The sequence below is a fragment of the Mytilus galloprovincialis genome, chromosome 10, assembly GCF_965363235.1.
Source record: "Mytilus galloprovincialis chromosome 10, xbMytGall1.hap1.1, whole genome shotgun sequence".
Lineage (NCBI taxonomy): Eukaryota > Metazoa > Mollusca > Bivalvia > Mytilida > Mytilidae > Mytilus > Mytilus galloprovincialis.
Genome location: NC_134847.1, coordinates 62,770,221 through 62,783,957, shown reverse-complemented (window position 1 = coordinate 62,783,957; position 13,737 = coordinate 62,770,221). Strand labels below are relative to the sequence as shown.

At 30.5% G+C, this 13,737-nt stretch overlaps 1 long non-coding RNA gene across 1 annotated transcript; it reads right to left on the bottom strand.

Moving 5' to 3' along the window:
- Positions 1–324: 324 nt before the first annotated feature.
- On the bottom strand, positions 325–7,924 carry LOC143049280 (uncharacterized). The gene is made up of 3 exons (XR_012970160.1): positions 7,762–7,924; positions 3,490–3,579; positions 325–388 (listed from the first exon to the last, which is right to left on the bottom strand). It is a non-coding gene; the product is annotated as an uncharacterized LOC143049280 (long non-coding RNA).
- Positions 7,925–13,737: the final 5,813 nt, after the last annotated feature.

Sequence of the window (13,737 nt, the reverse complement as noted above, 5' to 3'; positions counted from 1 at the left end):
CAATTTCTTTAAGGTAAATATCGGAAACTTTGCACGAAGTAGCCACAAATATAAGTTTTGGTAATCTCAAAGATTAAATTATCAGTATGTTCCTCATCATTGTTTATTTTCTTTTTCCCCATGTTTTTATTAATGGTTTCATGTTATTTATTTTAGGTTCCCAATTTAATTATTCGCATTGATGTCTATCGCGACCAAATAAATGCCTAAAGCTTTAACGGGTTTGTCTGTCCAGCGTTTTTTTTTCTTTTGAAATCAGAGAAGAGGATATACTTTCGTTATACTTTATACGTTAGAATTACCCACCTTTCCATAATACGATGATAAAGTCCATCTGTGCACAATCATAATTTTTAAAGATTCTTCAATATCTTTCTTTTGACTAAATCTGAAAAAAATATTCAAATGATAATTTGCATTTTGCAATATTCCGGTTTAAAAAACTTTTCCAAATTTGTGACCTTCTTTTTATATATAATGAAATGCTAACTCTGGATGACAAGTACACCTAATATACTTCAAACATCATTAGTAGTTTATTGAGAACAAAATATCTAATTACTTTATTTTCTAATTTTCCAGTTGATGTTACTTATATTCTTAAAAAATGCATTTTATTCTTATTAAGTTTATGCAATATATCCTTTAAACCTATTATATATATAATATCGAATTTAAGATATGTACAAGAATCATTTAGCTAAAATATGTATTTGCATAATCATAAATTATTTGTCGTACTCTAGTGTTTACTATTATATTTACATTTTCTATTGCATAATTTAGCTAAAATTCCTCCATTTTAAAATTGTTCATCGTTTTTTTAAATGAATGAATAAAGGCAATCTTAGTATACCGCTGTTTAAAAAGTTATTAATCGATTGATAGAAATGAGATATGGGTTACAAACTAAAACCGATGACAACACGTCAACTATAAGAGGAAAAACACAGAGACAACCGATAGAATTTAAAATACCGTAATTAAACAGTCCAGAGAGGAAACTAGCTGCAACTGCAAAATATACTTAAAAGAACTATGACTGCAGACATGCACATATCTACATGTATTTCGCGGGGTGGTTTATTTTTTTAATATCTAAATAGGTCTACTTATTTGAAAAAATAAATCAAGTACAAAAAGTAACTTAAAATGATTTTATAAATTTCATCTTATGAAGAAATAAAAAAATAAGTCTTATTAACTTCACAATACACTGCATAATTAATACATCACTAAAGGATGACATAGCATTTAGACAATGTAGTACCAATTACACCAGATGCCTTTTTTTCGACATTTAATCATAGTAAACATAGTAAAGAGGTAGACTAGAGAAAGATACATTCCTGAATTGAATCAATGCAACAAAATGCGAATTCTATATGAAATACTGAAGAACAAAAGTAATGGCTAACTGCTAATTAGAGTCAAAAGGGACTATTCCCCTCCCCCTCCCCCCGACAGGCAACGATATCGTGTTACTAAAACCATATAACCATAAAATGAAGTCACATGTAAAACAGTTTGAATTCAAGATATTACCTATAATGATGATCATAATAAAAGTGTGCAATGAATTTTACCCGACCCATATAAACTATGCGAAAAAAAAGAGCTTGATACAGGGAACAGATACGTGTCTACTGTTGATTTGCCTATGCGAATCCTGTGATGCTCTAGATCTAATACCTCATACTGATTGTGTTCCAACTATTATGATTCGAGCGTCAATAATGAGTATATAAAATGCACGTCTAGGGTATCAGCATGTTAGTCTGGTATCTTTGGTGGTACCTTTTCATTACGGATTAGATTATCAAAAGCAAAAGAATATTTGGATACATATTGAATGCACTGCTTTTTGTTTACCTAATTACATGTATGATGACAACCTCTACGTTTATTTCATAAATGATCATAAACTTTGTATATCGGTATACTGATTTGTCATGTCAAATATCGTTAGCAGATTTTATTACTATAGATTGCATAACATTTAATTTGTATAGAATTGAATAACAAACAAAAAAAGTGTACGTCCTTATTATATATATTGATTCTATTTCAATTTTAAAGTCAGAGCCTCGGCGAAAATCCGATAATCCACGAGTAATTTGTTTCTCTAATAATTAAACATAAATTTTCTTTTTTTGTTAAACAAAAATCCCCTAAGATTGCCAACCATATTTCACAAAGTTGTCAATTTCATTAACACCTGTTATCATATTTTGATTCATTCCGTTAGTGGATAAAGGTTATGACCCTTAAATTCATCTAATCAGCCTCTGAGATCACCGGCAACCACACGTTGATTTAATGTTTTAATACAATGAGTGCAAAAAGGTATAAATTGTCAAAGAATGAGATTCCACTATTGATTATATAAATTTTACATTTTAAATATGTGATCGTTATAACTTTTAAATGACAATGATATAACTGACTTATAAGTATTTAATATCACAATCCCAGTTTGATTCCTGATTTATATTAGAGATATAAACTATAATTTTATTGTTAATATTTGAAAAAAATATGAGCTTCACTTATAGTACAATTAAATTTTATATGACATTTTATTGAGATTTTAGACAACTGAGATATTAATATATGGTTACCGTACTTTCCTTATTTTGTTATAAGTTATTTGAGGTACCAGGTTTATAATTTATTACGCCAGACGCGAGTGTCGTCTACATAAGTCTCATCAGAGACGCTCAGATCAAAATATTCATATAGGCAAATACGTACAAAGTTGACGAGCATTGAGGACCCAAAATTCAGAAAAGTTGTGCCAAATACGGCTAAGGTTATTTATGCCTGGGATAAGGAAATCCTTATTATTTCGAAAAAGTCATACTTTTGTAAACAGGAAATTTATAAAAATTACCATATAATTTCTATAAACCGTGTGTTAAATTCTAGTCAACAAAACATATAATTGATAGAGTGAAGTTCTGTGAGACAGATATCCCTGTCAGAAGTCGGAAAGACATTGTTTTTTGCTTTAGTCTTATTGTTTGATTTTTGTCTTTGAAAATTTATGCCACAAATATCTTTTTAATAAACAAAAAATGTATTTCATTTTGAACAAAAGCATGTCATGTGTCCGATAAACCTATTTTTAAATATCTTCAGGTTAACCCTTATTAATAAAAAAAATAACATAATTACATACAGTTTCTATAAAAACATATTTCATTTCATATATATAATTATTTATCATGACGGAAACGACCGATTATGTATATAAGTGCCAAAGAGTGTTTAGATATTGATTTATGATTTGATGAATTATCACATTAAAATCAAATAATAGTTCTCATAATGGCAGAAATACTGCACAGTATTTTCTTAGTGCATTCCGGTATGTTTGTGTGTTTCCCAATATTCAATATTATATGGTAATTGTTTTTTCATTCAAGTTAGTACTCTATATATATATAGTTTATGCATTTATAGATTATAAATTAACTACTAACTTACGGGTATTTGTATTTGTCTAGTCAAACTCTTGTTGATAGATAACTTCCTTTTTGTTACCACTGGTTGCATTTCATTTATTTCGAATAAAACCTTTAGAATAACAAAACAAATTACAATTACATCCTCTTTGCATAAGAAATGTTAAAGACGTGCGATTTTTTGTCATATTGTAAAAGTAAACAAGTAGGTAATATTTATATATATCATTAATTTACAATAAACAAGGACATGCACAAAAAGCTATCACTTACCTTCTTATCATATCAAATTACTCGATCTAAATTTAATCTATAAGAGATACAAACCGTATATTTTACTGTACAAATGTAACCACTTGCATGAAATTCACTAACTTCTCGATATAAATCATTGTAAAACATATCTCCTCTAAGCTAAAGGAGAAAGCAGCTACTCCTTCCGGCATAAATGAAACCAGTTTCATTTCGACCGGTATTGTACGTGTTTTCCGAAATATATTTGAATTAATATGAACATTAAACTAAAACATTTACAACCATACAAATGTACAACAAATAAAACCATTTCTGTATAAATGTGGTTTTCTGTCATACACATACTAAAATCTTATCTTGATGTAAATCGTTCATGTCTTTGCAAATCATTCAAGAAGACAAAACATTACCATATTGAGATTAAACTAGAGGCTCTAAAGAGCCTGTGTCGCTCACCTTGGTCTATGTGAATATTAAACAAAGGAAGCAGATGGATTCATGACAAAATTGTGTTTTGTTGATCATGATGTGTTTATACGTCTTACTTTACTGAACATCCTTGCTGCTTACAGTTATCTCTATCTATAATGAACTTGGGCCAGTAGTTTCAGTGGAAAATGTTAGTAAAAATTTACAAATTTTATAAAAATTATTAAAAATTGACTATAAAGGACAATAACTCCTTAGGGGGTCAATTGACCATTTCAGTCATTTTGACTTATTTGTAAATATTACTTTGCTGTACATTATTGCTGTTTAAAGTTTATCTCTATCTATAATAATATTCAAGATAATAACCCAAAACAGTAAAATTTCCTTAAAATTACCAACTATGGGGCAGCAACCCAACAACAGGTTGTCCGATTCATCTGAAAATTTCAGGGCAGATAGATTTTGACCTGATGAACAATTTTACCCATATCAGATTTGCTCTAAATGCTTTGGTTTTTGAGTTATAAGCCAAAAACTGCATTTTACCCCTATGTTCTATTTTTAGCCATGGCGGCCATCTTGGTTGGTTGGCCAGGTCACGCCACACATTTTATAAACTCGATACCCCAAAGATGATTGTGGCCAAGTTTGGTTTAATTTGGCCCAGTAGACGATTTTTGTAAAAGATTACTAAGATTTACGAAAAATGGTTAAAATTTGACTATAAAGGGCAATAACTCCTAAAGGGGTCAACTGACCATTTCCGTCATTTGACTTATTTGTAGATCTAACTTTGCTGAACATTATTGCTGTTTACAGTTTATCTGTATCTATAATAATATTCAAGATAATAACCAAAAACAGCAAAAATTCCCTAAAATTACCAATTCAGGGGCAGCAACCCAACAACAGGTTGTCGGATACATCTGAAAATTTTAGGCCAGATAGATCTTGACCTGATAAACAATTTTACCGCCATGTCAGATTTGCTCTAAATGCTTTGGTTTCAGAGTTATAAGCCAAAAACTGCATTTTACCCCTATGTTCTATTTTTAGCCGCGGCGGCCATCTTGGTTGGTTGGCCGGGTCATGCCACGCATTTTTAAAACAAGATACCCCAATGATGATTGTGGTCAAGTTTGGTTAAACGACGACGGACGACGGACGACGGACGCAAAGTGACGGGAAAAGCTCACTGGGCCCTTCAGGCCAGGTGAACTAAAAAAAGGGGGGGCGAAAGATACCAGAGGGATAGTCAAACTTATAGATTGAAATAAACTGACAACGTCATGGCTGAAAAAGAAAAAGTCAAACAGACAAAAAATAGAACACAATACCCAACAAAGAAAACTAAAGACAAAGCAATCCCAACCCCACCAAAAAACTAGGAGTGATCTCAGGTGATAAATGTATTAAAACAGAAATTATTCGAAAGCTTTCTATTGATTATTGATTTGTGTTATAACCTCAAATAGTTATAGAGAAGGAATGACTAAGTAAATGCAAACGTTGTACAACCAATCGTATTAAGTATGTTCCTGTCTCAAGCCAATTTAAACCAGTTACATTTTTTTTAATTCTTAAAATGTATCAATTTCGCTTTATGCTAAAGAGAAGGTATTTATCGGTATCAGATTTTTCCTTGACCTGCTGTCGTTTGTTAATTTATAAAATATAGTAAGTCATACAAAAAAAGACAGAAAGATAACAAATGAACAAATCAAAATCATAGATAGCAGAGATTTGAACAAATTCTATGATTTTTTTTTAATGAGATAACAACTGTGTAATAAGTATATCTGATGGTTAATTGTAAATACAAACATGTATAATTTAAGCACAATATTTTACTATAATACCATTCTCGTTCTTGTATGAATCTTTGCAAAACAAATTTTTAGTACAAACGTTCGAGAAAAATACATGACAATAGATTTATTCATGCACAATCTTTTGTCGATACTATTATTTTCAATAGTTATATTCGCAGAGTAAATTTTTAGTACAGACGTCAGAGGACAAATACATGATCACATCATCAGGCTAGGGGCGGTTTTGTGTTTTTTCAGAATATAGTTCCCACTTTACACTTTTACAATCAAAATGATGCATATTCTATGATAGACCAACAAAATATCTTTAAACAACTAAATGGTAAAATAATAGAATTACCGAACTCCGAGGAAAATCAGAACGGAAAGTCCCTTATCAAATGGCAAAACAAAAAGCACAAACACGTCAAACAAATAGATTGCAACTCTCATATTCCTGACTTGGTACAAAAAAATTTTATTCAGAAAATGGTAGATTAAACCTAATCCTTCTTTAACATCTTGTCTGTAATACTATTGAACTTGATCTCATAATCTTGTATATATGCTATCTGCTGAATTCCGTTTGTTGACGTCAATATAACAAAAGAAGATGTGGTATGATTGCCAATGAGACAACTATCCACAAAAGACCAAAATAACACAGACATTAACAACTATAGGTCACCGTACGGCCTTCAATAATGAGCAAAGCCCATATCGCATAGTCAGCTATACAAGGCCCCGATAAGACAATGTAACACAATTTAAACGAGAAAACTAACGGCCTTATTTATGTAAAAAAATGAACGAAAAACAAATATGTAACACATAAACAAACGACAACCACTAAATTACAGGCTCCTCACTTGGGACAGGCACATACATAAATAATGTGGCGGGGTTAAACATGTTAGCGGGATCCCAACCCTCCCCCTAACCTGGGACAGTGGTATAACAGTTAAACATAAGAACGAACTATAAAAATCAGTTGAAAAAAGGCTGAACTCATCAGATGGACAAAAATAAAAGTGGACGTGGCCAGGTACTTATACATCTCGACACAAAAAGACACAATGAACAGATCTGAGAGTACTCGCATTTATCTGACAGCTAGTTCAAGCCACTAACAATTAATAAAAAAAATCATGCATCTAAGACTAAACTATCAATCTGTACACATCCAATATCCAATGGATTTAGTGTAAAGACGTCATAAACAGCCAGAGTAAAACATGACCTTGTCAAGTTTGAACAAATCGATATTTCAGAGACAACTATCAAACAATAAAACAAAGCAGATAGCGATGAAGATAATTTTCGATTTTTTTCATTGTTGGGTTACTGGTCTTTTCCAATTTTTACAAAGTTGATGATACATGACACATTTCACAGCTAACGATTGATTTCTATTGTCACAATCGTCATTTCAAGTATAAAAACAAATCACCTCGTTATATATAAATATATACATTGTAAATATCTAAAATTCGGTTCTACATTAAAACAGAAAGTACTATTTACAAAGATAATTTGATTTAACAGCTGTATATGTAAACTGATATTTCCTTGTGGTAATCCTTCATGTACTGATAAGGAAATATTCTTTTTACTTTCTGTTTCTTTCAAAACAGATTTGAGTTTTAATATAAATCATTTACCGTGACTCACTGAAATAAGTTTTATTTTTATTTGACTGTAAAATAATCGTACACATGCTGCATCATAACATTATGAAAATATGTTTCGAAAGAAAAATATTTTATCTGACATCAATATGCCGCATAAGTACTGACCTCAATCCGTGTTTTGTGGGAAGCTTCTTGTATTCGCAATCATTGCATTTTTGCCAAGATTTGGTGTTGTTGGTCTTCAGTCGATTTTCTTTTGGTCGTGATTTTTTAAAGTTTGCTTGTCTTTACTGGACTTAAAATTCATTATTATCCCCCTGGCATCGTCACATGTGAATATATAAATATCTGAAATGCGATTGTACATTTTTTTAAGAAAGTTAATCACCTGCCTTAAATCGGTGTGTAAATGTCTGTTTGAAATTGTCTTAGTTTAAAAACACAATACATACGTAACTATTTATCTATGTATTATGTATATGACATACTTATACAAACTATATAGATTTATATACTTTAAATTGTTTATACACGCGGATCGTCTTCCCTTTAAACCTTTCAAACTAAGGATATGAACAAAAAATGTTCATTTTAAATCGAATATAAGTCATGTCATAAATAAATCATTCAATAATGAATGTTTTCAAATCGCTCATTCTTGATGTGTTTGATAATCAAAGGTGAGACGTATATAGAGTTCAATGCACATTTCGTAGTTAAATCTCATCAGGAAAATTCAGATTTATAAGTTTTGCGAATCTACAAGTGTACCACTATAGGAGGAGATACATTATAAAGATAAAGCATTAAAACATTTACTTAAAAAATACTGTTCCATCTATTAACATAAAGGTCGCATACATCCCTCAATCACCAATGCATTATTATGACTCTTTTAAACACAAATAATACATGTGTTTATTGTATCTCCGCAAGTTACAAGTATAATTTTGGAAATTGATCTATATTAAGCTTCGTGTTTTCTTCGCGAGTAGAACGTATTAAACAGCGTGTTACATAAATGTTTTAAAGATGTTTATAAACATCTTTGTTTAAAGAAGATAAATTATCTTGAAATAATTTCATGAATACAGAATGGAAAGAGTTTTCTGTAACACAAGAAATGATGTGCTCCTTATAATTCCAAAGGTAGTTAATTTTCGAGATATCTTCAAATTGAAATGCGTTTTCGAGCAAAACTGATCAATCAAAATCAAGGGGAAAACTCATGAAAAAGTTGCTTTTCGTTTGCATATTATAATTGGAAAAAACAGAGTATGCTATATGAATGATTTTCCGATTAATGAAATTATTACTTTCTTCTTTTATTTGTTCGATTATAAATGAGATTGCCTCGTTTTTTATTTTTTCATTCACATAAAATAGTATGTCGAGTAACGCCACAATCAAAAGTAATGATTTTATTTTTATATTTCAGTGCAAACAGCTAAGTTTGCTTCTGTTTGCATTCATTGTTACTCGAATATATATTGTTTTAAATAAAGGTAACAGTAGTATACCGCTGTTCAAAACTCATAAATCCATGGACAAAAAAACAAAATCGGGGTAGCAAACTAAAACTGAGGGAAACGCATTAAATATAAGATGAGACCAACGACACAACATTAAAATGTAACACACTCAGAAACGGACTAAGCATTTGACAAAATCATATGAGAATAACAAATATAACATCAAAACCAAATACATGAATTTGGGATAGATAAGTACCGTTACATGGCTTATAGTAATGTGAATTCACACTCAAAAATAAGAGAAAACAAACGACACAACGGAAACATAACGTTAAAATGTAACACACACAGAAACGAACTACAATATAACAATGGCCATATTCCTGACTTGGTACAGGACATTTTTAAAGGAAAAAATGGTGGGTTGAACCTGGTGTTGTGGCATGTCAAACCTCGCACTGTAATGGCAATGTTAAATATAACATTAAAATGACAACATAATACTACAGGACTGAAATGCAAATAAATGGGAGAACGTATTATGCAAAGAAACACATGAATAATAAATAACAAAAGGCATTAGGTTTAAAATTCAATACGCCAAAAACGCGCCTCGTCCAAACAAGACTTACCAGTGACGCCCAGATATAAAAGTTTAAACCATTAAATATACTGAATCCTTCCAACTACAAATATAGATAGTATTATATAATGCATTTAATAAAACATTTTTTTTTCGCATGAATATTTTAAATTATTGATAACACCTATAGTTACATTTTTGAATTTCGAACAGCGGTATACTACTGTTGCATTTATTTGGTATTCAAAATTTGTTTCAAATTCTACAAATTAGCTCCGATAATATATTTTACTACTGAAACACATACTGAATTGTATCCATAGATAGTACAAAAAAGTATGATAAAAAAATATTTAATTCCTTTTAAACAAAACTGTATTCAAAATAAAATGTGTTTGAGACATTCTTTTGACAAAATCACAGAGAAAATATACTGCTGTAAAAATTTTAAAACTATAAGGAGGACGAAACTACTTTTCTGAAAGATTCAACATTTGTTCTAGTTGAACTACAAATACTAAAATGTGTCTCCGAAAATTTAAACAGAAAATGCCTAACAACGGCAATATTGGAATAAAATGAATAATTTGAAAGTCTTAAGTTCGTGCACTAATACAAGTAACTGGAAACATACCATATCCGTCATCTTTCATAGTCAAATATATGTGCAAGTTATAAAATTACATGTAACGGCACAAACAAGTTGTTCTGTACTTATATTTTTATTAAATGATATGACAACATTGATTCGATTCCTAATATAGCTACATTCATAAAGTATGGTTTGCATAATGCGCAATCGAATCTAGATTTTTTTTTAGAAATACAAGTTCCAACGAACCCAGGCAAAATGACCTTACATAGTAGATCTAGCATGTTTGTAAAGTTTGCTCGTTAACTTCTTTGAGTTTTAAAGTATTTATACATCATTTGCCTTTGAACTTTGTTGTTTGAGCGTTCCATATAAAGGTTAACACAGAAAAGTGTTTCAGAAAACACTATTTCATTTAAAAAAATGTTTGATTTCTTTGATCATTTTATTCGTTAATAATTTGGTTATGGGTTTCGGGACGTCTGTTTTAAATCTTTCCCCTTTTTTTCTCATTTTGAATATGAATTGTAGTATTTTTTAATGGAACATCTATGAAACTGGACAAAGAAAATAGTATCCTGAAGCCATATAATTTGTGTTTCTCTTAAGATTTATGCGGTTCTTTCTATAATTATCGTAGCATAACTATAATGAAATACAGATATTGGCACCTGTAAGCGATGTTCGATGTATTGACAGGAAGGTTGTTTTTGCATTAGATGAATTGTCCAATTTCGTTTGCTTTAAAAGTATATTACTGTCTTTTTGCTCTTTGTTGACTCTTAATAGTGCATGTTCAGACATATTTTGTTGAAATGAAAACTGAATATTATTGATAAAGACCGATGAACATCCAAGGTCCTGCAATCTAGCGATACCTATATCTATATGACAATGCACAATGTCTTATGTTTAGCCGATTGTTAATGTCGACTTTATACTAAATCTACTGGAAGTTGAATGTGTATTTATTGACATTTTATTCTTAGATATGTTTTGTTTAATAAGTTGTTTACTAATTTCCAGTAACTGCGAGTACTCTCAGATCTCTACTTTGTATCTTTTGTGTAAGTTGTATTTGTGCATTGTACTGATTCTTTTGAAATACCTTTATAGGTTGTTCCTATGCTTTGCTGTGTTACAGCACTTTCCCATTTTGAAAGAGACTGGCAGGCCTCAGAAAAATTTAATCGTGCTTTATTCAGTATAGCTAGAAGCCTGTAATTTAGTAGGTTTTTGCTGTTTATAATGCTGTACTTTTTTTTATTGATAAGAAAAATAATTATAGGTTGCACTTTGTAAATACAGCTGTTTCTCAAACCACGCCTCTTTTGGGGAATATTCATAGAAAATTAATTTTGTTTACATACTGGTTCCCAGTTATGCTCTCTGTGTTCCATCTCACAGAGTCATAACTTTGGAATGTTACCAGTAAATAAACATGTGCATATTGTTTACATTGAAATCTGTGGTAACCTTTCATTCGAGGTAGGGGTAGTTAAGTAAATTAGTGTTAATTTAAACTCTGAGAAGTTCATGGAATATAAACGTTGAAAATATGCCGCACAGCCCTATATTTTGACCTTTGAAAAAAAATTGTAGTGCATATGAACTATAAATTCTAGGATAAGATTTTTTTCAAAACTTCATAGTGAAAGTGGTACAGTTTTAGCCGTAAAAGGAGTTCCTATGGGAAATTGTATTGTCAATATTTACAGAAATGCAACCTATATTGGGTGAAAAAAGAGAACATTCAGAATTAAACCAAATTTGCTTTATTTCACAGATTTAAAAAAACAATTACTCAAATATGAAGTTTTATAAATATTTCATGAAGATTAATAGAATCCTGGGCCTTCAATATGATGACTCAGCATAAATTCACAGTTAACAGTATGCATAGTTTACTTAACGTCCTGAATACAAAATTAATTCATAATATTTGCATATTTGTAAGTTAAATTGTTCAAAAGTGCTTATATTTACTCTTCTCAGTCATTGTAACTCATAGATCCTTATTTATGGGGTGTTTATGTCCAGTCGATAACCCAAAATTTAGCCGTAACACCTAAATCTGCTTTTTTTGTCACCACGGCATAATAAATACAAGCCAGAAATACAAAAATATCTCAACAAAACTTACAATAGTGTGTTCTATCCTGAAAATGTACTAGATGTTCCAAATTGCTAGAAACAGCAGAATGATTTAGGAAATTTGAGGCCCCAGGGTCAAAAAGCATAGAAAATTGCCTACCCCCTGGGTCAAAAAACCAAATAATTTCACTTGTAAATGTTATGATTTTATGATTTTCAAGTTCTTAATATAAAAAACAATAACTATGCTTTGAAATTTTGTAAAAATCAGATGTAAGCAGTGATCTCTATAACATTTTAAGTGAATTTATATATCAGACTGGTATCTGCATACATACAACTATTGCAAATATGGCTTTGTTTGAACACTTCTAGTATATATATTAGCTAAATTGTGTCAGATATATGGTTACAGATGATAAGAATTCAAATTGACCATTTGAGGCAGACAATAATTATGTACTTTATTTGACAAATAGGCATACTCTAAGATGTGGACTGGAGACAGAGGTGGGATTTGATACTTGATATAATCTTGTATGTTATAATGATTGACTGCTAAACATTACATTAAGAGTATTCTGATATGCTTTCAACTTGTTATCAAAACAGATTTGAGGCATTTTATATCAGAAAATATGCAAATAGGGTAAGCTGGTAATAATTAAAGTCTTGTTTTCAAATTCTTTAAAGAATTGAAACAGGGGAGGGGGTATACAATGTACAGTGAAACTAATAGTGCACACAGTGATTTCTTTAAGGCTATAATTCTAATAAATGAGTATTGATTTGAGAAAAACTGATTTTAGAGAGTTTTCTATTTGAATAAATGTTTGTATAGGTTGAACTTTGTAAATACTGCTGTTTCTCAAACCACGCCTCTTTTGGGGAGATCTTGAATATTTATAGAAAATTAATCTTGTTTACATACTGGTTCCCAGTTATGCTCTCTGTGTTCCATCTCACAGAGACATAACTTTGGAATGTTACCAGTAAACAAACATGTGCATATTGTTTACATTGAAATCTGTAGTAACCCTTCATTCGAGGTAGGGGTAGTTAAGAAAATTAGTGTTACTTTAAATTCTGAAAAGTTCATGGCATATAAACATTGAAAATATGCTGCACAGCCCTATATTTTGACCTATGAAAAAAATTGTAGTGCATATGAACTTTCCATTCAAGGATCAGATTTTTTTTCAAAACTTCATAGTAAAAGGGGTACAGTTTTAGCCGTAAAGGGAGTTCCTATGTGAAATTGCATTGTCAATATTTACAGAAATGCAACCTATAAGGCCAAATGACTAAGTGCCCATCGAACTTTGTTTTCATTATTTTGATTGATTGCTCTTTAGCATAGATTGGAAAGGATTTTTCCGAATTTGCTTCCCACCATA